Source organism: Phoenix dactylifera, unplaced genomic scaffold (assembly GCF_009389715.1).
Source record: "Phoenix dactylifera cultivar Barhee BC4 unplaced genomic scaffold, palm_55x_up_171113_PBpolish2nd_filt_p 000670F, whole genome shotgun sequence".
Taxonomy (NCBI): domain Eukaryota; kingdom Viridiplantae; phylum Streptophyta; class Magnoliopsida; order Arecales; family Arecaceae; genus Phoenix; species Phoenix dactylifera.
In genome coordinates this window covers 181,451-207,436 of record NW_024068057.1, presented here as the reverse complement: position 1 = coordinate 207,436, position 25,986 = coordinate 181,451, and the positions used below count along the sequence as shown (strand labels likewise).

Sequence of the window (25,986 nt, the reverse complement as noted above, 5' to 3'; positions counted from 1 at the left end):
TTTGCCTCTTCTAATAAAACTCCTAGACCTTGAAGCAGCAACTCTGGTTGCTACTAAAGCCCCGTAAATATTAAAAACAGTAAAAATAGAAAGCATCCTGTCAAATATGAATACATAAAAAATCAGTCCGATTGCTTGACATAAAAAAAAAATATTTTACTCGCATTGACATGCATCATTAATCCATCAAATTGAAGTTTTAACGTACCACATAAAACAGATGTCACAAGTTACATTTGCAAAAGGAAGCCATTTATGAATGCTCTAAGTATATTGAAAAATGAAAGTTCTTTTAATACAATAAGTCCTGCATATCAAATAAAAGAATATATGAAAGAATTTGCTGCATAGTGTCGTTTCTAAGTCTGCTCAACATGCAAAGCAAAAGAGATATGAAGATAATATTAACAGAAATATAGATTAATTGTAAATCTGTGACATATAATTGAACATTTAATTAATACAAAAATTAAAGAAGGGCATTCTAGTACAGAAGTACAAGGCCAGGCAGCTTACATAAGAAAAATCATTTGTTATTAGAACTGGAGGATCAAAATTTACAAATCGTTAAGTGCTTCAGCTTCAAGTTTAGTCTCCATCTTGCCTTGATTTAGAAGTATCCCCTTCAGCCCCACATTCTCATCCCAGCTCTTTCTAGAAGCTTCGGTCCCTAATTCAATCACCAGCACCAACGCTGATACAATGTGTTCGTATGTTGAAGCTCGAGGAAACACCAGGGTGCAACACAGCCATTTGGTTAGGTCTCTAAAGCACAAGCAAAGATCAATGTGGAAAAGATATAGATATTACATTAAGTTTGAAAACTCATAAATAGAATTGTTTATAGAACTCATAAATTGTTCCGCTAAAATTGTTTGGAAACTTAAGTTTTTCGAAATGGAATTATCACATTACCATAGACATTACAAAATTCATCAAAAGTGAAAGGAAAAGGTTCACTTCCTGTGAAACCAATTAAAGAAAATACTACATGAGTAATGTAGTCATATAAATACTACAGTCCTGCACATGCAATGCAAGTGCACAGGCAAGGTACTTTTTATTTTGTTTTGGATGGCAGGACCATCGCTTGGAGGGGAAAAGAAACTTTTTTATCTGAGGAGGAGAGCATCCAGGAAATGGAGCATATCTGAGGATTTTCTTTTATTCTTTGGTGTGGAGGAGGCCTGCAGGAAAAAAAAATGGCGGTAAAGTGCATGGTGAAAAAAATACAGATCTTTTTTTATTTTTTTCTTTTCGGAAGGGGATTCTTGAAGCCACATTTTTTTTGTGTTAAGGTTGGCTGACCACAGAGCCTTTTCCATTATATATACGTACAAGGCCAGGCAGCTCTAAACAAGAAAACCCATAGAATCAGCTCCTACATCAATATGAAAAGTTCTTTACCAGCAAGAAGTAGATATCTTACAGGCATCTCAGCTTGTAATTAACTTGCCTGGTAAAATTTCCATGAAAAAGAAAGCAAAAACTTGTCTTGCTGTTGTTGTATGGAGAAGTCATAGAACAATTTATTTTTTGAGACCTGCTTGCCGCAGGACGTCTTGGCTTGAACAACAATTTACAAAAATACAAGCTCAGCTAACAGGCAACATATTTTCTGAATGTGGTCATGAACTAAATTTCCGTTAGAAGGTCATATGGTGATATTAGTAAAGGTATTAGAAAAATGCGTCAAGAAACATTACCTAAACTCATGGGATGCATGCTGTAGCCAAATAAAATTATATTTTCACAGCTAAATTTGAACCCTTTACTTGGTAATAGGTATTCAGCAAAAAGACCCACTCAGAAAGACTCAACAGTGTAACATAATGCTGCAGTTTTCCGAATCAGCATCAGCAGCTCTAATAAGAAACAGTTATCCTAGATGGCATTTAAAATATACAGACAAAATCAAGTGAAAGATGTAGCCAGGATTATAGATCAAGCTAATTCAAAGCTATAAAGATAATTTAAGCTAATACATCATACAATCTCGTACCAAATATAAAGTAAATATAAATGAGAAAAAAAAAAGAAAGGCAACATACAAATGAAGCTACTACAGAACCACAAATTAGGTACCGACTACCAGGCAGCAAAATATTGAGGTTCTTGCCAGACCAGAGTACAGTGTGGAGTACTCATGGGAAATATTATTTGTAAAAACCATTCATAATTACAATAAGACAGTTCCAGCACAGTGCAGATTTCCCCCAAGGAACAAGACCTTACTTCTAGGCATGTATATACCACCAATACCACGGCAAGTTAGTGACAATAATGCTAGGATTTAACTATTTAAGGTCATGTACCTTTGACTATGAAAGTAAAGAAGCAATATCCAAGATAAACCAGAAAGAAAGAATTTTAGATGTAACAAAAGCAGATCAAATCATCAAATTTATTAACATCAAGCAAATAAAGTATAGATACACACTTACTAAGATTTCATACTGAGCAATATTTGGCAAATTCTTAAGATGTTCAGACTACAAATATGTAAAATCATGAGTAGAAAAATACAGTTTTGTTACATAGAAACATATAGAAAACCTTATCTCCGAACTTCTGCACCGAATAGAAGATTATTCATACTAAAAAGTCAACTAAATGGAAAGAGATGCTTATATTTATGGAGCATTATAGTGATGCTCAAATATAATTGCACTACAAAGAGTTGACAATTCACACTAAAAGTCAGCTAAATGTAGAGATATATTTATATCATGGCACATATTTGTGATACATGAAAATAACTGATAGGCAAACTAATTGAAACTTCAAAATGGAAAATGGTTGTACATACCTAGTATGTATACACAACACAAGCTATGTAGTCAATTCAATCAAGACAAGAAGCATGAAGCTATAAGCTGTATTTGTTTACTAAAATGTGAAGAGAATATAAAAGTCAACAATAATATTAGCATTAGCAAACTGACCTGCTCTGGTGAATGGCCTTAATATTCTGATGTAGCACAAGTGTGGGGAAAGAGGAGAAGAAGGAAGAACAAGAGAGGGAGAAGGAAGAAGAGGTTATAGAGACGCAGGAAGAATAGAGGAGGAGAGGGGGTGTAACAACCCAGGACCTCACCCAAAATGGCTAGCCAGAAGATATTATTTAGGTTCCTTGATCCTATATAAGTACCCAAGATCTATCCAGCGAATAACCGATGTGGAACTAAACACACGCCCGCACGGATCCTCACATACTCCCCCCGTTCAAGCCCTGACGTTCTCGTCAGGCTATGGGTTCATATCTATTCAAATCTAATCACAAACACCACGATTGGCCTGTGGTCAGCCTCAATGGATCCGTGCTGCAGTGGCCCCTAGTCCACATAGGTTATGGACCGGATCCGCTCTAATACCATTTGTAATAACCCAGGATCTCACCCAAAGGAGCTAGCCAGAAGGTATTATTTGGGTTTCTTGATCCTGTATAAGTACCCAAGATCTACCCGGCTAATAACCGATATGGAACTAAACACACGCCCGCACGGATCCTCACAGGGGGAGAAGAGAAGAAGGAGAGGGAAAAGAGAAAAGAGAGGAGAACGTAGAGAAGAAATTTCAATTCACTTCATTAAAACCCTAATCATGAAGATAGTCCTCTATATATAGGGCCCAAATAAACACAATTAATATAAAACCCCCTTACACAGAAATAACTCCAAATAAGCCCAAAAATAACACAAATAAGCCCTACACTAATAAAAATGCAAACAAGCCTAGAAATAAAAATAAAGTAAATATGCAAATAAGATGGTGGACTAAGCGGTTAGATAATCAGCTTCGATGTCCCCATCAACTCCTTCCGGATGAGAAAAACTCGACCCCGTCGAGTGCAGGTCTTGCCGGCTGTCGTACTACTCCAGAAAGTCAGGATCAAAGCGTTGCAACTCGGCTCGTGAAATCCACGTCACATTCGATTCGGATCGACCTTTCCACCGAACAAGGTAACGCCAGTAACTTCCTCTCCTGGTAGATATAACCTGCTCATCTAATATATATTCTATGTGTTCTCTGCATGCATGAAATTTTGGAGGTGGAGGCTCAATAGCAGGTGATGGGTCAAGGTAATTAACAGAGGCGGGTGTATCAACAAAAGGGTCAAAAGGAATGAATGTTGACTTTTTATATGGGACTAAATCTTCAATATTAAATGTCGCACTAATCCCATAGTCTTCAGGAAGATCTACAACATAAGCATTCGAACTGATTTTCTTTAGGACTTTGAACGGTCCCGCACTACGAGATTGCAACTTTTTGAACGTTCCCGAAGAAAGTCGTTTAGGTCTAATTCTCACCAATAACATAATCTTCTACATTCAACTCTTTATAACGTCTATGCAAATCAGCAAGGAATTTATATTTTAAGTTATTAGAGTGAAAACGTTTGCTGATTTTCGGATGCAATGAATGCAGGTGTGATGCAAATGATTGTGCAGACTCAGAGACTATGTTGATGAGACATGGAAATCAAGTCTATGGACTGCCTAGGTTTATAACTGTTCACCACTTCGAAGAGACTCATGCCTAAGGACCTATTGACCGAACTATTATATGCAAACTCAGCTGTCGGTAACACTAAATCCCAGGTCCTAGCACGTTTACCTTTCAGACATTTTAACAGGTTTCTAAGGCTACGATTGACAACTTCAGTCTGGCTGTCGGTTTGAGAATGATAGGCAGAAGAAAATTTTAGTTTGGTGCCTATAATGTGCCAAAGAATTTTTCTAAAGTAGCTCACGAATCTAACATTCCCATCAGATATAATAGATTTTAAAAGGTCAGGAGGTCTAACGACTTCATTGAAATAAAATTTGGCAACTCTAGAAGCGTCAGAAGTCTTAGGATAGAGAAGAAAGTGAGTCATATTTGAGAAACGGTCCATAACCACAAAATTGGAATCATGCTTGATAAAGGTACGAGAAAGTCCTAACACGAAGTCAATACTGACATCTTGCCATGGACATTCGAGATGAATCTGAATCTAGTGGTATCTACTCTTCAGGTCGATCTTGGAGAAAACCGTAGCATCAGACATAAAATCTAAGAGATCGTCCAGCCTAGGAATGGACAAATGATACTTAACCGTGATTTTATCAATGGCACGGCTATCAACGCACATCCTCCAAGAGCCATCTTTCTTGGAAGTGTGGAGTGCGGGTACAGCACAGGAGCTCAAACTCTCACGAATATACCCTCGAGTGAGGAGTTCGTCAACTTGACGTTTCAGCTCAGTATGCTCGTTTGGGTTGAGCCTATGATGGGGAAGATTTGGCAAGGATGTTCCAAGAATGAGGTCAATTACGTGCTGGATATCACGCATCGGAGGAAGTGTATCTGGAAGATCCTTAGGAAAAACAGAGTGAAACTCCTCCAACAGGGGAACTACTGCGGGTGGGTGCTCAGGATTCGATTCCACATTGATAACTCTAGCCACAAGGGCGAACACAGATGATTGGCTTTCGATATCTTTCATTACCTCTTTCGAAGTAATGATGTGAAGTGATTCATCTTTCCGTAGTGTAGCACTCTTCTTTTCCGGGGCGAGCTCTCTAGGAGGCAATGAGGTCAGTATAATTTTCCGACCCTGGAACATAAAGCTACACGAATTCGACCGTCCATAAAGTGTGATGTCCCTATCGTATAACCAAGGTCTCCCTAGAATGACTTGACCTACGTCTATCGAAATGCAGTCACACCAGATTTCGTCGTTATAAGATAGGAATTGAATCGGAACGAGACATCTTTCCGTCATCGAGATGGACGTTATATCTACCCAAGCTATCTTATATGGGTTGGGATGAGGGGTAGATTTCAGGCCGAGGCGGGATACAACTCCAGAAGCAATGGCGTTGATGCAACTTCCGCTATCAAATAGGATCTTGCACGTTTTACCATTGATCTTAATGAACGTGTAAGACAGGAAGGTCCTACGCCAATCTTGTTCGGTCTTAGTCTGAGCTAGAGTACACCTAACCACATGAAGCCTAGGATTTTGGTCATTTCGATCAGTGGGCTCATTTTGGGGTTCAGCTTGGATAAACTCTAATCCGGTCTGTTCGTCTCCAAAGTCTTCTACAAAATCCTCGATGTTCGGTTCATAAACTTCTTCGACACATTCAGTCTTCTGGGTCCCAACTTCAAATTCAGTCATTAGATAGGTCTTGGCATTACATTGGGACGCAATATGGCCAAATTTTTGGCACCTGAAACATTGGGTTTGGCTTCTTGAAGGAGGGTTGGAACCTAGTATGCCTTTTTCTTTATCATTTGACGGGATTCTGGACAGGCATCGAGGATGTCCTATTCGGTGCTTGGCTAGAACCGGGCTGGTTAGAAAGATTGGGAAGTGGTCTGGATTGCCGAAGATAATTTTGAGTAGGTCGGGCTCCTGGGACCATGTGCCGGGGGTCAGTACGCCTCACTACAAGGATCCGTAAGAAACTATCCACATCTTGAGCCAACTGGTAGGCTTGGCCAAGGGTGGTAATCTCTCGGAGGATTAATTCTTTCTGGATCTTCTCGTGGAGTCCTGCCCGAAACCTAGAAAGAGTAACAGTCTCCTCTTCGATTACACCGCACCTCATATGAAACTCCTCAAATCGTGCAATGTAATCAGCAACGGTTGATGTCCCTTGAGTTAATCTCTGCCACCTATCCATAAGGCGTTGTCGGTAAGAGAATGGCAGATACTTCTCATTCAGCTTTTCTTTCATATCCTCCTAGGTGCTGATACGAGGAAGCCTTTGGGTCTCACGCACATGTTCAACATTATGCTAGTACCAGTGAGCTTGCCCAATAAGCTTCATTTTAGCAAACCGTACTTTTCTATCGTCAATCATTTCGTACCACTCAAAATAATTATCCATGGCTACTCTCCAATCAAGATACACGCTTGGCTCTAGTTGAACAGCAAGTGTGGGGGCATCTACTCTTACGGTACGAAGTAGTCGCTCGTCAAGATCGCGCTGGTGATCAGGAGGATGTTGGTTCCTAGGGGGATGGGGAAGACCTACAAGTGGTGTGGCCAAACCAAGTTCGGGATAAGCTGCGATTGGGGTTGACGGTTCAGGAGTCCTCGGATGTTGCATTAGAGCACGATCTCTCGCTTGAATTCGTCATGATCAGCTCGTAAGGCAGCGATTTGTTCCATAAGATCTTGCAGAACTCTGGAATCCATTGTAGCTAACGGGGTCTTAGAATGAGTAAGAAGGTACTTCCTACCACTACGGGTTGGCATGCAAGGACTACACTGGTTGATGGTAAGACATGCAATGCTACTAATGACCCTAACTGACCAAATGGGATGCAGGACCAACTACTAATGCAACCTACTATGAGTTCTGAAATCAGCAAATTTTCACAAAAGTAACTTAAAATCTAATGCTACCAATTTGTACTTCGGTTATTTCAGAATTAAAGTATGAAATTAGTCACTATAAGAAGTTAGGTTGCAAGCACGTATTACGGTCATTCTAATCCAAAAGTAATCTGATCGATGGATGTTGAGAAATATCCTGTCGCTAGGGTGTGCTAATTTAATATCTAGATTTAGATGATGAGTAGGATAGGTGTGGTAGTAGATATTCTAGGTTTTGAAATTTGACAGGAAAGTAAGTTTTTAAAATAGGACTGTCATGCAAGAGAACTAGAACATAATCAGATAAACAAGCCCAAAAGAAAGAAGAACCTGTCACCTGTGGTGGATGCAGTCACCTGGAAGTGTCCGTTGTAGAGTCTCGAGCACGAAGTTGGCGCCGGGCGGAGCTAGCTGGAGCTGTGGACCTGGATCTGCAGCACAAGGGGCTCCTGGGCTTCTGAAATGGACTGAAGAATGGCTAGGTCGGGCCTGAGATAGGACCTGCAGCCGCTTGGGCCTGGGCCGCGCTCAAATGATGGCGTGCGAGCTTGGGCCAATACGGGAGCAAGAGCGGCTGGGGTGAGTCAGTGGGGTTGGAGTTGCTGGCCCTTGGTTCGTATAGGAAGGATGGAGGGCCAAGGGAAAAGGGCAGAGTGGGCAAGAAGATGAGGGAGGCGACGGTGGGGATGACGGCCGAAGTCGGGGAAGGAGGTGAGCAGCGGTGCTTAGGCAGAGCCGAGGACGGCGGGTGTGCCTCAGGTGAGATGCGGCCGGAGGAAGGTGGTGGGCGTCGGCGAAGGCGAAGCGGCGCGGAGGCGGTATGACGCGGCGGTGTCGGTGGACGAGGCTTGGTGGAGGCGGAGCCGGCGGAGGTGACGCAAAAGCAGTGGAGCGGCAGCGGTGGCAGCGGCTCAAAAGAGAAGGCAGAGCTCGACTTCGGTGACGCCGCGGCGAGGCGTGCGCAGGCGGCGCGGATCAGCGGGGAGGGCGTCGTCGGGGCTCGGTGGCGGTCGGCTTCGATCGTATGCGGTCGATCGCGGGAAGGAGGTGCCCGAAGGAGGTGTCGCACGGCAGCGGGCGTGGTGGCGCAGCTCGGCGGAGGCGCGGCGAGGGGCGGCCGATCGGGGAAGATGGGCAAGTAAGGTTCTTTTTCTTTTAAACGCACGTGCAGTCACGTGCAACGTTTTTTTTTCCTTCTTTTTTTTTTAACTCGTTACGGGTTCGGATTATCGGGCGCAACCCGCTCCGATACCCGTTATCTCCAGCCCGTGCAGATCACGTGCTTTTTTTTTGGACCCGGGTTACCAGGTTGAGAACTTACCCGTTACCCTAATTCCTTCTTCAACCCCCCGACGGATTCGTGAGGGCGTCGATCTTCACGGCGGCGGCTGCTGGCCGGGGCAGGGATCACGAGAGCGGCTTCGCGACCTGCGGCGGCGGCAAGATCACGGCCACCGGCTTCGTGGCCTGCGGCGAAGGTCGGCGGCGGTCCCCTCTGTGGACCCGACGGTTGGTGGCAGACGCGAGACACTCGGGGCGGCGACGCTCTCGTGGGGACGCGACGATCTCTGGTGGCGAGTCAGTGGCGCTACGAGGTGGGGCGGCAGTTGGCGAAGAAACGGCAACGGGCAGAAGAGAAAATCTTCCGGCGGGGCCCTTCCTTTGTTCTCTGTGACAACCGAGAGGGAGGATGGGGACCTGACCTCACTTCGAGGTGGTGGCCGCAGGTGGCCTGCGGCGGCGAGCGGGAGTGATGGTGGTCGCGGGTGTGATGGGCGGTGGATCCCGCCGCAAAGATTTTTTTTCGTTCACTGGTGAAACCGAGAGGGAGGAACCCCTTTCTTTTGAGTGAGAATCAAGGAAAAGAAAAGAATCTGGAACGTGGCTTTGGCAGCAGGGGCAAAGCCAAAGCTCTGATACCAAGTTGATGTAGCACAAGTGCGGGGAAAGAGGAGAAGAAGGAAGAACAAAAGAGGAAGAAGGAAGAAGAGGTTATAGGGACGCAGGAAGATTAGAGGAGGAGAGGGGGAGAAGAGAAGAAGGAGAGGAAAAAGAGAAAAGAGAGGAGAACGTAGAGGAGAAATTTCAATTCACTTCATTAAAATCCTAATCATGAAGATAGTCACCTATATATAGGGCCCAAATAAACACAATTAATATAAAACCCCCTTACACAGAAATAACTCCAAATAAGCCCAAAAATAACACAAATAAGCCCTACACTAATAAAAATGCAAACAAGCCCAGAAATAAAAATAAAGTAAATATGTAAATAAGATGGTGGACTAGGCGGTTAGATAATCAGCTCCGATGTCCCCATCATATTCATTATCTAGATAACTCAAAGAAAGAAGAAAATCAATGAGTGCTAGAAAAAAAAGATAGATAAAAGTGATCCTGAGCTGGTAAATATGATACTATTTCATATCTCATCAACAGAAGAGATTCAAGAAGCACTTCCATCCACCATCCTCCTCAAAGATTCCAAGTCCCTATTACAAATAATACAATCCCAAGAAAAATTGGTCATCAAAACTTTAACCATCCTTGAGACATGAAACCTCATTTGAAGTGGTGAAGGTAACAGGTGAGGTGCTGTCAAAGTAATATCTGGGCTGGCCCAACTTGGGTGGCATGTACTTCGAGTGAGGGGCTCATCCATGGATTTCATGACATGTATCCATATGTTGATGGACATCATGGGATGGAGTGAAATCCAATGATTCCTTACAAATGGTACATAGAGCAAAATCTGACAACACCTTACAAATTACTTTAACATCCATAGGTGGAAAATAAATAATATCATATTGCACCTACATACTACAGAATTAATTAAACTGGAGAATAAAACACCTATACCTATTGGTTAGTCTACACAAGGATTGATTGATCAAATCAGTAATTTGGAGGTGCTAGACTGAATCCACTTCAGTAGGAAAGCAAATAATTCTTGGCTTTTATGCACAATGTTCCTCTGGTTATTTTTTCCACAACCACGACACAATTAAAAAGGGTCAGAGGTTACATCATTTTAATTATCAGTTGTTATCATAATGACAGAATATAGTACAAAAGTAAAAGAACATGATAAATCTGTGATTATCAAGGTGTCTAGATTCCAAACTTATATGACACCATTACACAGAGTTAGGAGCAAAAACATGTTGAAGATTTGCATGTTGGAGAATTCTGTTGGCTGACTGCTCAGATATGTGCAGATTGATTTTTTATTTTTTTCTAAATCTCCTCTGAGATTCTTAATCTCTCGTAGCTCACCTTTATTTTTTATCTGGAATATAGGTGATTGGTCATGCACTATGTTATTTATTCAGTTTTGGTCAGTCTGAAGAGAAATCGGGCCTTTGACATGTGGTTTGGACCTTTCCCCTTCACAATTGAATTTTCTTTAATTGACTGGGCATCGTCTATTGCAACACAAGGAAGAACTGAAGATGTGCACCATTTTGGGATATTCCCTGCTTCGTCATTGAAAATGGCCACTTTAAAGATATATGAACAAACAAGCAGAACAAGGGATTCTCTACAAGGGTAAGAATAAATCTTGGAAATTTTTCCGCACAAACACATTGAAAGAACCCTTTTTTTTAATGAATACAGTGGAAATACCACCATCCAGGATTGAATCCGTAAATCCATAACCTCTCCCCAAGTGAGAGGGGTTCCAACCAGTTAACCAAGCTGGTGATGATCGAAAAACCTATTGAACTGCAAAAACAGAAAACAAATGGCTTAAACTTAATAGAGAGAGAAAGATGGATGAATGAAGGAGAAAAAAGGGATGACCTAACAATCAAGCTGACAACTGAGAAAATGCTTGCTAAATTATAGAGCTATGGTCAAATTGGTGTTTAGAGATGTGAACCAATTTATCATGGATGAAATAGGGGCATAGAGTTTCTTTGCAAGCTCTAACCTAACATTGCATAGACCTGATAAGACATTACAATATTCCACCACCCATCGTGCTCAGACATATTGGAGGGCTCTATGTGCATGTCTTGGGGCATATCCTAACTCTGCATTAACATTTTTAAACTACGCCAGCCTATTGACACTTTGTTCACAGATATATAGATCATTGTGGTTATACTTTGCTTCCAAAGAAAGAACAAAATTACATCTTGAGTGCACTTCCTCCACATGCAAGTGCCTGGTTCTTGGGGATTCACTAATGCAACCATGTTAGCTAACCACCTGTTTCCCCACAAATTTATAGGTTTATTATTCAAAATACTATAGTTATAAGAAACCAATAAGAGAGTTTATTGTTTTTTGAGATGTTCACTCAAATATATAAATTTGTGCTAGAAATACCCCATCAAAATATTGAAGAAAACAAATAAAAGGGATAATAAATAGATTAAATTTTAAAAAAAAAAGATAATGATTTGATAAAAGATACAGAGAACTCAAGTCTCAATTGAGATCTACAAAAATCAAGAGGCAATAGATAAAATGCAATAATACAAGTAAAATAGTGAATATCTTGTATACCAAAATTCAGCGCACATCGAAATTTAGAAAATAGAATACTTAACCAAATAGAGAAAATATAAAATAAAAATATAAAGAAAGAGGAAAATCCCAATGCTTAATTTACACCCAGATTCAAGATGCAAGAAATATAATACTCGAACCAATCATATAAAGACCATAGACTCCAAAACAACAAAAAAATAACATAAATTACCTTGAAAATATTAAAAAGCTAAAATAAACATGAAATTGTAATGACCTAGGACCATATCCAAAGCTAGCCATAAGACTAGGACCTAGAACTTTATCTAAAAACGCAAGCCATAAGATATGATTTGGGTTCTTTGACCCTATATATGTAACCAAGATCTATCTAGTACATAACCAATGTGGAACAAAACACCCATTCGCACGAGTCCTCACACACTTCCCTATTTAAGCCCGAGCCTACTTGCCAGGGCAAAGGTCCAGTGTCCTAACCGCTATTTCCAATACTATGAATGAGAATAGCACATGATGTGAGCATATGGTTGGGTAACAGATTTGGACTAGCCACGTTAGTATCGTTCCCTATCACAGGTTGGAAATGTGATAGTATCATTGTCCCGTCATAAGCTCAAAATTTCACCATGGATAATCCAAAGATGAATTTCATGTCATCCCCCTTTTTGTATAATCCTCGAAATATTTTATTGAACTGCATTCATGTTAAATTATAGTGTAGTAAGATTGAATTCAACTACTAAACCAAAAAAAGGATTGAGTTTTCTTTTGTAGCATAATATGTGTGCGAGGACCCATGCAGGTGTACGTTAGTTCTCACATTGGTCATAAACTAAGTAGATCTTGGGTACATATACAGGGCCAAAAAATCTAAATAACACCTTCCAGCTAGGCTTGTTGGCTGAGATCCTAAGACGTTACAAATGGTAACAGAGCGTATCCAACCCATGAATGTTTGTGATTTGAATTGAATAAATTTGGACCCTTAGACAGGCAAGGATGCCAAGGCCTAAATAAGGAGAGTGCGTGAGGACCCATGCGAGCGTTGTTTAGTCCCATATCGGTTAAGCACCAGGTCGATTTGGACTTCCTAAACAAGGCCAAGGAACCCAATAAATTTCTTTTAGCTAGCCTTTTTTAGCAAGGTCTTAGGCCATTAGAAATCGAGAAAACCAACAGTTAATGCAGGATTCATGGAATTTCAAATGAGAAGAAATATAACATTAAATCAAAATCAAACAATGACAATATTGCCATTACAACTAAAACATAAAACAAAAAGATAAAAGAAAATGAATAACAAATAGAGAAATCATGAAATTAATAAAAGAAATTCAAAAATATTAGAAATAACTACTCAAATAACGAAGACTTGAGAAACAATACTTCAGCCTCACAAAATACATGAAAAACAAATAAAGAATACCACAAAGAGAAATACAAGAATAAGAAAATAAATTGATGCAAGAGATAAAGAAAACCAAGGGCTAACTTAAGATTCAAAAAATTTACAAGGCGAAGAAACATAACATCAATACAAATCAAATAACAAATACCTCAAAAATGTCAGGGTTAGACCCACATCAATATATTATAAGTAATAAAAAAATATGAAATGGAGAAAGTATAAAAAGAAAATAAATTGGTCAAACAAACAGAGAAACCTGGGGGTAAAATAGATTCAAAAAAAAAAAAAGAAAACAGAGTCCTAGCGGCAAGAAACTAATAACTAGCTCCACCTCACACAATAAATACTTTGGAAATTGAAAGTAAGCCCAAATCATCATACTGGAAAAAAGAAAATAAACATACAAAATAAAAGAAATAAGATAAATTAAACTGATAAGAAAAACAAAGAGACCTTCACACAAAATTCAAGAAGCAAGAAATATAATAACAAATCCAACTCATATAATGCACATCTTAGAAATGAAATTAAGCCTGCATCAATATACTAAATGAATACCACAACAAATAATGCAAAAAAAAAAAAAAAAAAAACAGACCAAGGGTAACTTTAAGATTCATAGTATTCAAGAGGCAAGATAGAAAACACCAGATCCAACTCATATAATGAAGACTTTGGCATTGACATTAAGCCTATATCAGATACTCCGAAAGAGAGAAATGGAGAGAGAGAGAGAGTACTTTAGCACATGAAGCCTTGATCATAAAAAACACTCAATATGGCCTTGCCAAAAAAAAAAATTCCAGATATAATATATAGAGATGGAAACCAGCAAAGCCTTCTACTTTCTTCCTATTGAAGGAGAGAAGAAGCAATCTAATGTCCAGAAACAGAATGGAAAGAACTATGGTAAAGAACCAAACCATAGAAGAACTATAGAAAACAAAGAGAAGAAAAACTCTTAACAGCTTCTTGCTTGAATTGGGCAAGACTGTACCTTTGAGAGATTCAATGGCCAATTGAAACATTGAGACCATGCCTGCAAATATTTTAGGGTTTTCATTGGTTTGTTGCAAGAGTAGAAAGATATCAAGAAGAACCAATTTTGACAAAATGAATCATTAAAGATGAGAGAACAAGAAAAATCATGCATTAAATAGATTGCTAAAGTGAAGGGCGGGGTATGGGGAGAAAGGACAGAGATTGCTCACCAAGACAGAGATTATGGATATCAGTCTTTTTTGAGAGAGTATATCAGCATACATGTAATTGGAATCCAATGTCCCCTTTAAAGACTGTGATTTCTTGACTTGAAGCCTTCTCGGTTACGGAGAGCGACAACTGTTTAAATAGAAGAGCATAATCAATTGAGAAACACAAAGATGCAAAATGGGAGGTTAAGGATTGTAGGAAAAGTGTATAACATGGCTGAACAAAAGGAACTTGCAATTAGTGGAGCAAAGGAAGGTGCTGGAGTTAAAGAAGAAAACTTGAGTGATCATAAGGGTGTGAACAGGTGCGAGCAGCTCCCACACCACATCAAACATGTGTTAGAGTTAAAGAAGAAAACTCGAGTGATCATATCTGGCGTAATCAATACTATAATTTGGAGTCTCTAGTGGGTGAGCGGCTCGTGGCACCGAGGCAGGTCTGTAGTCTGTCGTCTTGAACAAAAGATGATGTTTGTCTCCACATTGGATCAAGAACAAGGTCAGAGGGATCAAATATTGCTAACTCATATAGAGCCAACGAACCGGCCTAACCAGAAACTAGAGCTATATGCATTATATGGACAAAAAGTAATCTTACCAGGATCATTCAATATGACAAATATGAATTGCAAGATAGTACGGGTCGCACCTATACTACTCTTTTAGTACGAATTTGTTTCCTTACTGAAATATACACAACAGTGGAACAATTTTTGACATAAACAATGATATAATATGGGGACTAATGAGGTGCAATTTTTTCCTTTTAAGTCTTTTTTAAGGCCTTGAGCTATTAGAAGAAAGGGAAGAATATTATGAACTTCTAGACTATGAATTTTAAAAAAATGGCACACCAAACAATTGCTAAATAGTCAAAGACCAATAAATAGTATTTTTATACATACACGCAGGTAATGTATATACATCAATGCATGCATAAATACGCCCGTGTATCTAATTTATTTTTTATCAGACTAATAGATAGGATTATGAATCATCTCAATGGACGCCACTTCATTTCATATTCGACGATATCTAGCATGCAAGGGAGAAAAACGAACAGCATGTTTGAATAGGCTGTTAATTAGAGTAAGCAGCACACAAAGCTCCAATCACATTTCCAAACATGCAGCCTCTGGAGATAATGTTTCTTATTTATTTATAGAGCCACATTATATTTATTAATGAAGAGGTTTTTTTCATGACCCACACAATATCAGCAACACAAGAACAAAATCTTAAAAAAAAAAAAAACAAGAAGAAGAAAAAAGGAAGATCGCTACCACTATAAGAAGTATATGCACCTCTTTCACAGGCGAAATCAAGCCACACCACACGTTCCAACAATTCCTTTCAAGTGCCTACAAAATATTTGGAGATAAATCAGCCTAAAGGGGATAAAGACAACGCACAACCTAATGTGCTTCTAATTGCCCTTGTTTAGCACAAGATGAATGCTGAAGATTTTTCAAAGAAACCTGAAGATTTTCGAAAATTAAGGGAAAAAAGATGAAGTATTTCGTTAGCCACAGTTTTTTATAAGTTACAGATCAGAGAAAACAGATGACATGTTCTATGAGATGTGCTGGAAAAATAATACACCACCACAAACAAAAAACAACAAAAATAGATTAATTTCCGAACTGCTTCTCCAGTGCCAAATTCAACATGACCAAATCCCTCAAAGTTTCCATCATCAGTAACAGCCACCAGGTTTTCAACAATCCCCCTGCCTATTTGTAGAATTGAACCCTATAGGGGAAAGAACCGCATTAAACATGCACATGTACAAACATGGATGTCACCGAAAGACATTTAGACACCTTAGGAAAAAGAATAAAGCATAGACACCATAAATCACTAAAAGTGGGAAAAGAGAAAAGCAAGGGGAAAGAGATGCTCACTTTGATGTAGAGGATACAGATGCCAGTCTTTCTTGAGAGAGGATGTGAGCAGGATCACATAATCCGAATGGATTTTCTGTCAGAGGGGTATATTTTGTTTGACTTTAGAGCATTCTCAGTTTTGCAGAGCAGAAAGGGTTTTAAGAAGGGATCAGAAATTGATCAAGAAAGAGAGAGTGGGGTAAACAGGAGGTTAGGAATCACTGGAGGGGGGATAGTGGTCAAACAAAATGAACTTGTGGTTGGTAAAGTGGAGGAAGGCACCGAGTTCAGAAGGGAACCCCAAGAGAACATACGGAAACTCAAGCAATCACTCTGCAATGCCCGAAATGCTCTTCAAAAAAGTTTCAATTCCTTAACACATTCAAAACTAAGATATAGCACAAAGAGAGTCAAAATTAAATTGATCAGTTTTCTTTTTTAGGAAAAAAAAAAAAGAATACCCAATCACTTCAAGCGACTTTACAAAACCTTGTACAAATATGGTACAACTCAAGCCTTTCTCGCCCTTTTGGTAAGAATTATCCTTTCCTGCATTATGCACAAAAATGAAACAACTTGGCTTCTACAATTGATGTAGTCTCAGGACTCCATCTTATACATAGTTTATATTTTTTGTTCTTTCTGTGTTTTCCATCCAAAGCCATGTTTAGGCTTGAATTTTCAGTCGTGTCATGTACTAGTACTGCTAAGCAAAAAAGGTCCACCTAGGTGTGATAGGAAGCCTAACCTAACTCCAAACCACCATACTTAATTGCTTGAGCCTTAGTCTTTCTTCAATGCCCACGGTGATCACTCATCTCTAGGAACGGAGAAGGATGGATGATAATCTTGGAAATAAAATTGTGCATGCTGAATGTATAGAAGAAGAGAGGAAGTTAGAAAAGAAAAAAAGAAAGAAAAAAAACATATTGTTCACGTAAATAGTAACCCGACCCATTACTGTTCGTGAGACAGTAACCCGACCCGGTTACTATTCACAGAACAGTAACTCGGCCTATAAAAAGAGGTAGCCAAAAAAAAAGAAAAGAAGAAAAAGAAACCCTAGAAAGGTGAGTGCCACCGTGGGCAAAGCCCTAAGAGACCCTTTTTCTTTCACTTTCATCCTGCTTCTTGACCTATTTCTTCTTGAAGCCACCTTCTTGACCCCGTCATTCTTCATCTCAATACCTTAGTGGAGCGCGGCCTGAAGATTCTCATTGGATTGGAGGGACCAAACTCGCAGAGGTAATTATCCGACTAGTTCTATCACCATCTTTTGTCCAACCCACGTTTCTTCATCCATCCATCATTATCTCTACCCATCATCATTACCATCGTTGCCATCTATCACATCCTTGGAATCCGAGTTTACTGGCAGTATTTTTTTTATTGTTCTGTTGTGGTTATTTTCAGTTTGCTATACTAGTTATATTTCATTGATTAGGCTTCATTAATAAGATATCTACCATATTTTGTTTTGCGTTCACATACCTCTATGATGATCTTTTGGGACGATGAGTATTTGCTGAAGTGTCTAATCTATCGCACCATAATTGATTATTATGAAATCAATCTACACCTGTAGTAATCGATAATAGGTTGCACCAAAGTGGTATCAGAGCAAATAGGTCTTGCATATCTAGAAATTTTTATTATTGTGTTTGCATCATAGCATTCATTTTTTCTGCACTTTGAATTCTGAGAATTAAATTTCTGCACTTCAAAACAGAGAAATATATTTTTTGGATTAAAAAATAATAAATTATATTTTCTGCATTTAAAACTACAAAAATTTTAATTTTCGGAGTTAATAATACAAAAAAATTAGTTTCTGCATTTAAAAAAATTTTGCATTCATTTTCCGCATTTAAAAAATAAAAAAATATTTCTGCATTAAAATATTAATTTATGTATTAAAATATTTATTTTCGGCATTAAAAAAATAAAAAAAAATATGAAAAACTTTTTCTGAAAAAAATCTGTTTCACCTCCATAACATTAGAAGCACCTCCGAAACAATTTTGGGTCGAATCTTAGCCTACAATCATGTCTGATAATTGGCAAGATGCATTTAGAACCCAACAACAAATCTTAGAGCAGATCCAACAACAGGTAGAACACCTCTCCAACTTCATGACTAGACTAGAATTAAACATACCTAAGATAGTGAGACCTAGAAGAGAGAAAAAACATCAGAATAAACCAAGACGTAAAGTCGGACCTCAAGGTAGACAAAGGGTCCATCAGAGGGTAGTCGAGAGTAGTGAATCAGATGAGATAGAAAATGAATTAAATGACCGACCACCACGTAGGAACAGAGAGAGACCACCACATAGAGAACCCCATCGTGCCAGACGTTGGAATGATGGCATTAAGATTGATGTTGGGGATTTTGAGGGGCGTTTCCAGCCAGATGTTTTCCTTGATTGGGTCGACAAAATCGACCAATATTTTGATTGGAAGAAAATCTCTGAGGATAAAGTCAAATTTGTGACTCTCAAATTAAAAGGACACGCATTGGTTTGGTGGAAACAACTCCAGAAACGAAGAGTTCAGCAAGTTAAGGATAAGATCCGTACCGGAGCAAGATGAAAGAGAAGTTGAGGAAGCGATTTGTCCCATTGAATTATCGCCAAAACCTCTACTTGAAATTCCAAAACCTCCGACAAGGGACTAGGACCGTAGATGAGTATACCGAGGAGTTCTATGAGCTCCAAGCAAGAAACGACCTTAGTGAGGACCCCATTCATGTTGCCAGTAGATATATCAATGGCTTGAGACGGGACATCCTGGACCAAGTGGAGATGTTCGATGTCTTGAGTATTGATAATGCCCATCGCCGTGCACTAAGAGTGGAAGCACAACAAAGGCGAACTAGTGGTCAAAAGTGGGACTCAAACAAAAACCCCACTACCCATGAAAAGAGTCAGTTCGGAAATAAGGCAATAAGTTCTCAGAACCCTACCAAGACCCCAACTGCCTTAAAGCCCAATACTAGCAAGGAATTATGGGACAAGGGCAAAGGCGTATTGGCACCGACACCTGATTCTACTATCATTTGCTATAAGTGCCGACAACCCGGACATAAATCCTCTGAATGTCCCTTGAGAAAATTTCAGTCTCAATCACACCTGATTGAGCAAGGATGGCAGGACGATTCAGATGAACCCAATCCAAAGGCAAATGAGGGTGAGTCTAAACAGGAGAATGAGTCGGAGAACGACGATGTCCACATTACAGGTGATGAGGTGGGTCCACTTCTAGTGATTCACCGTGTCATGGCTGAACCTAAGCAATCTGTCTAGGACAATTGGTTGAGGCGAAGTATTTTCTTGACTATAGGTACTGCAGGAGGATATAGATGTTCTGTCTTGATTGATAGTGGCAGTACTGAAAACTTCGTATCTCAACACATGGTTGATAAACTAAAAATACCTACACAAAAGATTCATAAACCATATAAGGTACTTTGGTTTAAGGAGGGAGATGAGGTTCCAGTCACCCACAGGTGTCTAGTAGAGTTTTCCATTGGGAAACGATACCAAGATCAGGTATGGTGTGACGTTATGCCTATGTAGGTGTGCCACATGTTGTTAGATAGGCCTTGGCGGTACGATAGGAAGATCCAACATGACAGAGAAAAGAACACATGTTTCTTTGTGAAAGACAATGAATATCACACTCTATCCACAAAAGGAATTGCATGGGTATAACACGAAAAATTTTGTGAAAGATAGAGGCAAAGAACGTACTCAAAGGGCCTTGATTCTAAATTCAAAATATTTCTGAGCTAAGATGAGAGATGGCGTCATTAGATACGTGCAAAAATGTCAACATTGTCAGCAAGAAAAGGAAAAGGTCCAAAATACATGCTTGTACACCCCGTTGCCTATCCCTAGTGGCTCTTGGGAGGATGTCACCATGGACTTCATTGTAGTACTACCCATGACTGCTAGGAAGGTTGATTCGACTTTTGTTGTGGTGGATCGGTTTTCAAAAATAACACATTTCATTCCATGTAGGAAAACATCTGATGCATCTCATATAGCACATTTATTTTTTAAAAAAATTGTTAGACTGCATGGTATTCCATGATCATTCACATCTGATAGAGATACAAAATTTACTAGTTATTTTTGAAAAACTCTTTGGAGCAAATTAGAAACAAAAATAAACTTCAGCAGTGCTTATCACCCTCAAACAGATGGTCAAACAGAGGTAATGAACCGACACTCGGTAACATGCTTAGATGTTTGGTTAGTGAGCGTCCTACGCAGTGGGATTTGGTTTTAGCACAGATTGAATTTGCATACAACAGTTCTATAAATCGTACTACTGGTAAGTCTTCATTTGAAATCATCTATGGTTTTCCTATTCCACACATACTCAATCGTACTTCCATTCCCTATCATGGTCGGATAAGTGCTGAAGCAGAGGACAATATTGATCAGGTCTGTCACATCCAATGAAAAGTCCATCAGCGCTTGCTTGACTCCAGTGCCAGGTATAAGGATAATGCTGACCGTCATCGCAAGGAGGTTCACTTTGCAGAGAGCGATCTGGTGATGGCCTATTTCAGGAGAGAGAGATTTCCATTGAGTAGTTACAGCAAGCTCAGCATGCGAAAGTATGGTCCATTCCGCAAACGTCGAAAGCTGGAGGAGAGCGCCTATTTATTGGAGCTTCCAGACAACGTCCAGACTTCCCCAATTTTCAATGTCGCCGACCTATACCAGTTCCATGGAGATCCACCAGAGGTGGTTGCAGTTCCAGATCTACCCAGCACCAGCTCAGAGTCCAGTTTTTATGAGAGTATTTAGGATATTCTTGACGTGCGAGCAGTAGACACTAAGCGTGGGCAGTACCGCAGATTCCTTGTGCGTTGGCATGAGAGACCTATATCAGACAGTTCATGGATCAGCGAGGATGAGTTGAGGCGCCAGAGATCCGATTTGTTGCAGCGCATACAGGATGTCAACTCGTCGGGAGTCGAGTTCTTCCCAGCTGGAGGAAACTGATGTAGTCTCAGGACTCCATCTTATACATAGTTTATATTTTTTGTTGTTTCTGTGTTTTCCATCCAAAGCTATGTTTAGGCTTGAATTTTTAGTCGACTTATGTACTAGTATTGCCAAGCAAAAAGGATCCACCTAGGTGTAATAGAAAGCCTAACCCAACTCCAAACTACCATACTTAATTGCTTGAGCCTTAGTCTTTCTTCAATGCCCACAGTCATCACTCATCTCTAAGAACGAAGAATGATGGATGATAATCTTGGAAATATAATTATGCATTTTGAATGTATGGAAGAATGGAGGAAGGAGTTAGAAAAGAAAAAAGAAAAAAAAAAAGAAAAAAGAGAAAAAATATTGTTCAAGTGAATAGTAATCCGACCTGTTACTGTTCACGGAACAATAACCCGACCCGGTTACTATTCATGGAACAGTAACTCGGCCTATAAAAAGAGGACAACAGCCAAAAAAAGAAAAGAAGAAGAAAAAAATCTATGCCACCTTGGGTAAAGCCCTAAGAGACCCTTTCTTTTTCACTTTCATCCTATTTTTGACCTATTTCTTGTTGGAGCCACCTTCTTGACCCCGTCATCCTTCATATTGATACCTTGGTGGAGCGCGGCCTGAAGATTCTCATTGGATTGAAGGGACCAAACTCGCAGAGGTAATTATCCGACTAGTTCTATCACCATCTTTTGCCCAGCCCACGTTTCTTCGTCCATCTATCATTATCTCCACCCATCATCATTACCATCGTTGCCATCTATCACATCCTTGGAATCCGAGTTTACTGGCAGTATTTTTTTATGGTTCTGTTGTGGTTATTTTTAGTTTGTTGCGCTAGTTGTATTTCATTGATTAGGCTTCATTAATAAGATAACTATCATGTTTTGTTTTGCGTTCACATACCTCTATGATGATCTTTTGGAATGATGAGTATTTGCTGAAGTGTCTAATCAATCGCACCATAATTGATTATTATGAAATCAATCTACACCTATAGTAATCAATTATAGGTTGCACCAGCAATGATGTATAATGGGGCCTAATACTGTACAAAGTACAAAGACATTACTTTTAAATCCTTTTCACCGGTTGCAAGCTATATTTAAAATGGAAATAAAAGCATGAATTTCACATTCTTTCAAAAAAATTGATGCACAAATAGCAATAGAATAGTGTTTGTACATACATATGAATATTAATGAACATAAATAATATAAATGTACATGATTCACTTTTTAATCAGACTGATATAATCATCTTAGTAATCGACAATTCATTTGGAAGCATACCCATCATCATATAGCACAAAAGGGGCAAAAAACACAAGAACATGTTTGACCATCTTGATTAGCGTAGCCATGCCCACCAATCCACATGCATGTTTCAAAAATGCAGCAGCCAAAAATTATATTCCCTATATATTTACAAGGGTACATCAAATTTATTAATATATAGACTCTTCCTTCCATGAATTGCAATGCATCCGCAATATAAGGATGAAAACCTTCTTTAAAGAGAAAGAAAAAGGGAAGACCAGCACCTGCATAAGGGTGCATGTGCCCCTTTTACTGGCCAAATCAAGCCTCATTGCACACCGCAACAGTTCCTAACCCATTCATTTCAAGTACCTAAAAAAGCCTGGACATAAGTAATTAAGATTATACCTGATCCTCTTCAAGGGATTTATCCAAAACTTTTATTAGTATAGTATGACAGCTTTTCTCGCCCTTTTGGCAAGAATTACTTTTCTTCTTCCAATATGCACAAGTGAAATAATTTGGCATCTACAACAATATAAATCGGGGCCTACCACTGTGCAATTCTTTTCTTTTAAGTTTTTTCCAGCTCGAGCTATAAAAAGAACAGGAAGAAAAACAGACTTCTATATGATGCTCTGAAAAATTGGTGCACCAAACAATTACTAAATAGTCAGATAGCAGTAGAATGGTGTTTGTATACATACATTTGCATATGCATGTGCATGTACTTAAATACAACCATGTCTATGACAAGTTTTTTTCCAGCTCGACCTATAAGCAGAACAGGAAAAAAAACATAGACTTCTATGTGATGCTCTAAAGAATTGGCGCACCAAACAATTACTAAGTAGTCAAATAGCAGTAGAATGGTGTTTGTATACATACATTGGCATATACGTGTGCATGTACCTAAATAAAGCCATGTATACGACTTACTTTTGTCAGACCAATTGATAGGATTATAGGTCATCTCAATGAATATTGATTCATGTGGAAGCATACTCGTCATCATCCAGCATCTGAGGGGGGAAGCCAAGAAGATGCCTAAATAGATTAACTAGAAAATCTGCATGCACGATTAAAAATTGCAGCATGTAGAGATAATGTTTCCCTTTTTTAATTTATAATTTTTGTTTTCATGACCCACATGATACCAGCAAAACAAAAACGAAAAATCTTTTGCAAAGCAAAAAAAAAGAGAAAAAAGAAAAAAGAAAAGAAAAAGGGAAGAGCAATACCCATTGTAAGGGTATAGGTGCCCTCATTAAGAGTACCAAATCAAGCCTCACTGCATGTCCCCACAGTTCCAGAAATTCATTCCCAGTGCCTGCAAAAGAATCAGAAATAAACACAACTAAAGGTGAAAATAAAAGATGATGGACAACCATATATACTTAGGAGGTTAGGACAGTCCTCATTCCATGAGAAAAATTGGAAAACTTCTTCACATCAAATTTTTTTCAGATGAATGCTGAAGGTGTTCAAACTTCAAAAGGAAGGGAAAAAAACAGGATGGAGTATTCTACTATCTGCAATTTTTAAACTAGAAATTTTTAAAGCAATCATCATAGGAGAATAAGGTGAATGTTTTACAAGTTACAGATCGAAGAAGGCAATCCATGCAATGTAAGTTACCAGCAGAAGAATTAGTTTACCACTAAAAAAGAAAAACAAATGCCTTATATTTTGAGTTATTTCAGGAGCAAATTCAACATAACCAAATCCCTTAAAGCATCTACCGTCAACAACAGTCAACTAGGCCTCAACAATCACACTGTCACTTAGAGAATTTGACCTGCAGGGGAAAGAAGAATATTTAACATGCCAACATGTGTATATATATAAATACATATATACATACATACACGTACATACGTCCACACATACATACATATGTACATATAAAGGTGTATATATGTACCTATATACGTATAATTATATGCATATGTATATGTATGTATGTGTGTGTGTGTAACTGGGGAATTACCCAATAGGAGCTTGTTTAGATTTTCTACTCTTACCACTATTTATAAATGACAGGTATAGATAACAATTTCAAGTGTTGATGCAAATTTCTTATATAGCCAGCCCTCAGTAGAATTCCTTAGATCATCACATGCAAAGAGACGCGAGGGACACACTAGAATTCACAAGTCATTAAACATTAAACATTAAATTTTATTTTGATTGCTTCGGATTTAAACCTGACTGACAACCAAATTTTAAGAGTGGTCGAAGTTTTACAGATATTTTTTCCCATAAAGACAAGGCATGCTAATTTACAACAGGACCCATTCAGAGAGATAAAAAGGGAACCTCAGAAAAGTGAGATAACACGTGTTACCCATGGCGTACTGCATGGAAAAGCTTATAATCAAACTAAGGTTACATTAGCATATTAAAAGAATGCCAAAAACAGGAGAAAAAAGAGAAAATGGACTGATCAAAGCAATAGAGAAGAGGGAATGGACAACTTTACATCCACATCATTCAAGTGGCATGACAGATAGCACCAAACCCCACTCAAGTAATGCATATCCCAGATAAAATATTTTGAAAGGAAATAAAATAGAATACCAAACAGGAAAAAATAATTCAAGAGAAACCTTAATTATATTACATATAATGCTCGATCGGCATTGGAAAGAACGCGCAGATATATAATATTAGAGATAGAAACCGGCAAAGACTTCTACTTTCTTGCTTGCAAAGAAGAGAAGAAACAACCGAACGTCAAGAAAAGAGAAAAGAAAGAAACAAACCCATAAAAAAAACAATTACATGCTTCTTTAGGGTTTACTTCATCCATCGGGCACGGTATCATTCAGAAGAACAAATTTTTGACATAATAAACCACCCAATATTGGGAAAAAAGAACAAATCTTGATGGAGTAAATCGCTAAAAGCGAATGAAAAAGGAAAAAGCAGAGACGCTCACGGCTCACCTGGACGAAGGATTACCGTGGCCTCGGTTAAAGAAGGGAGCAGGAACAGATCAAGAAGCACGAAGCGAGAAGAAGTTGGTAAACGCGAGGCTTAGGGATGGAAGGATGGGTGGATCCCCTGGTAAAGGCGAAGAACTTTAGGTCGAAAAAGCGGTGGTAGGCGCCGGGGAAGCGATCGCGGGGAGACGTGGGCTGCTGCCGAGGCCGTCGACGCTCAGGGCGGCGCACGGCGGAGCGGAGCGAGCAGCGGCCGTCGCTACCGCCCTCGGCAACTCCGTCTTCGGCCATTTTCTTGTACCATGGCTCCTCCGACTAGAGAGCTTCTTCCCGGGCTGCGTAGAGGGAACGAGGAGTTGAGCGGGGGAAAAGCTGCGCTGCGGG

The 25,986-nt window shown here is 39.3% G+C and overlaps 1 long non-coding RNA gene across 10 annotated transcripts; it reads right to left on the bottom strand.

Annotated features, from left to right (window-relative positions):
- Positions 1-399: 399 nt before the first annotated feature.
- On the bottom strand, positions 400-25,986 carry LOC103699311. 10 transcript variants are annotated; one of them, XR_003384096.2, is made up of 8 exons: positions 25,606-25,986; positions 23,899-23,987; positions 23,597-23,679; positions 22,942-23,039; positions 15,781-15,858; positions 14,498-14,627; positions 14,284-14,325; positions 400-1,187 (listed from the first exon to the last, which is right to left on the bottom strand). It is a non-coding gene; the product is annotated as an uncharacterized LOC103699311 (long non-coding RNA). The 10 variants fall into 10 exon arrangements; XR_003384098.2 differs by having other exon boundaries at positions 400-765; XR_005508861.1 differs by having other exon boundaries at positions 400-765; positions 15,802-15,858; positions 25,606-25,985.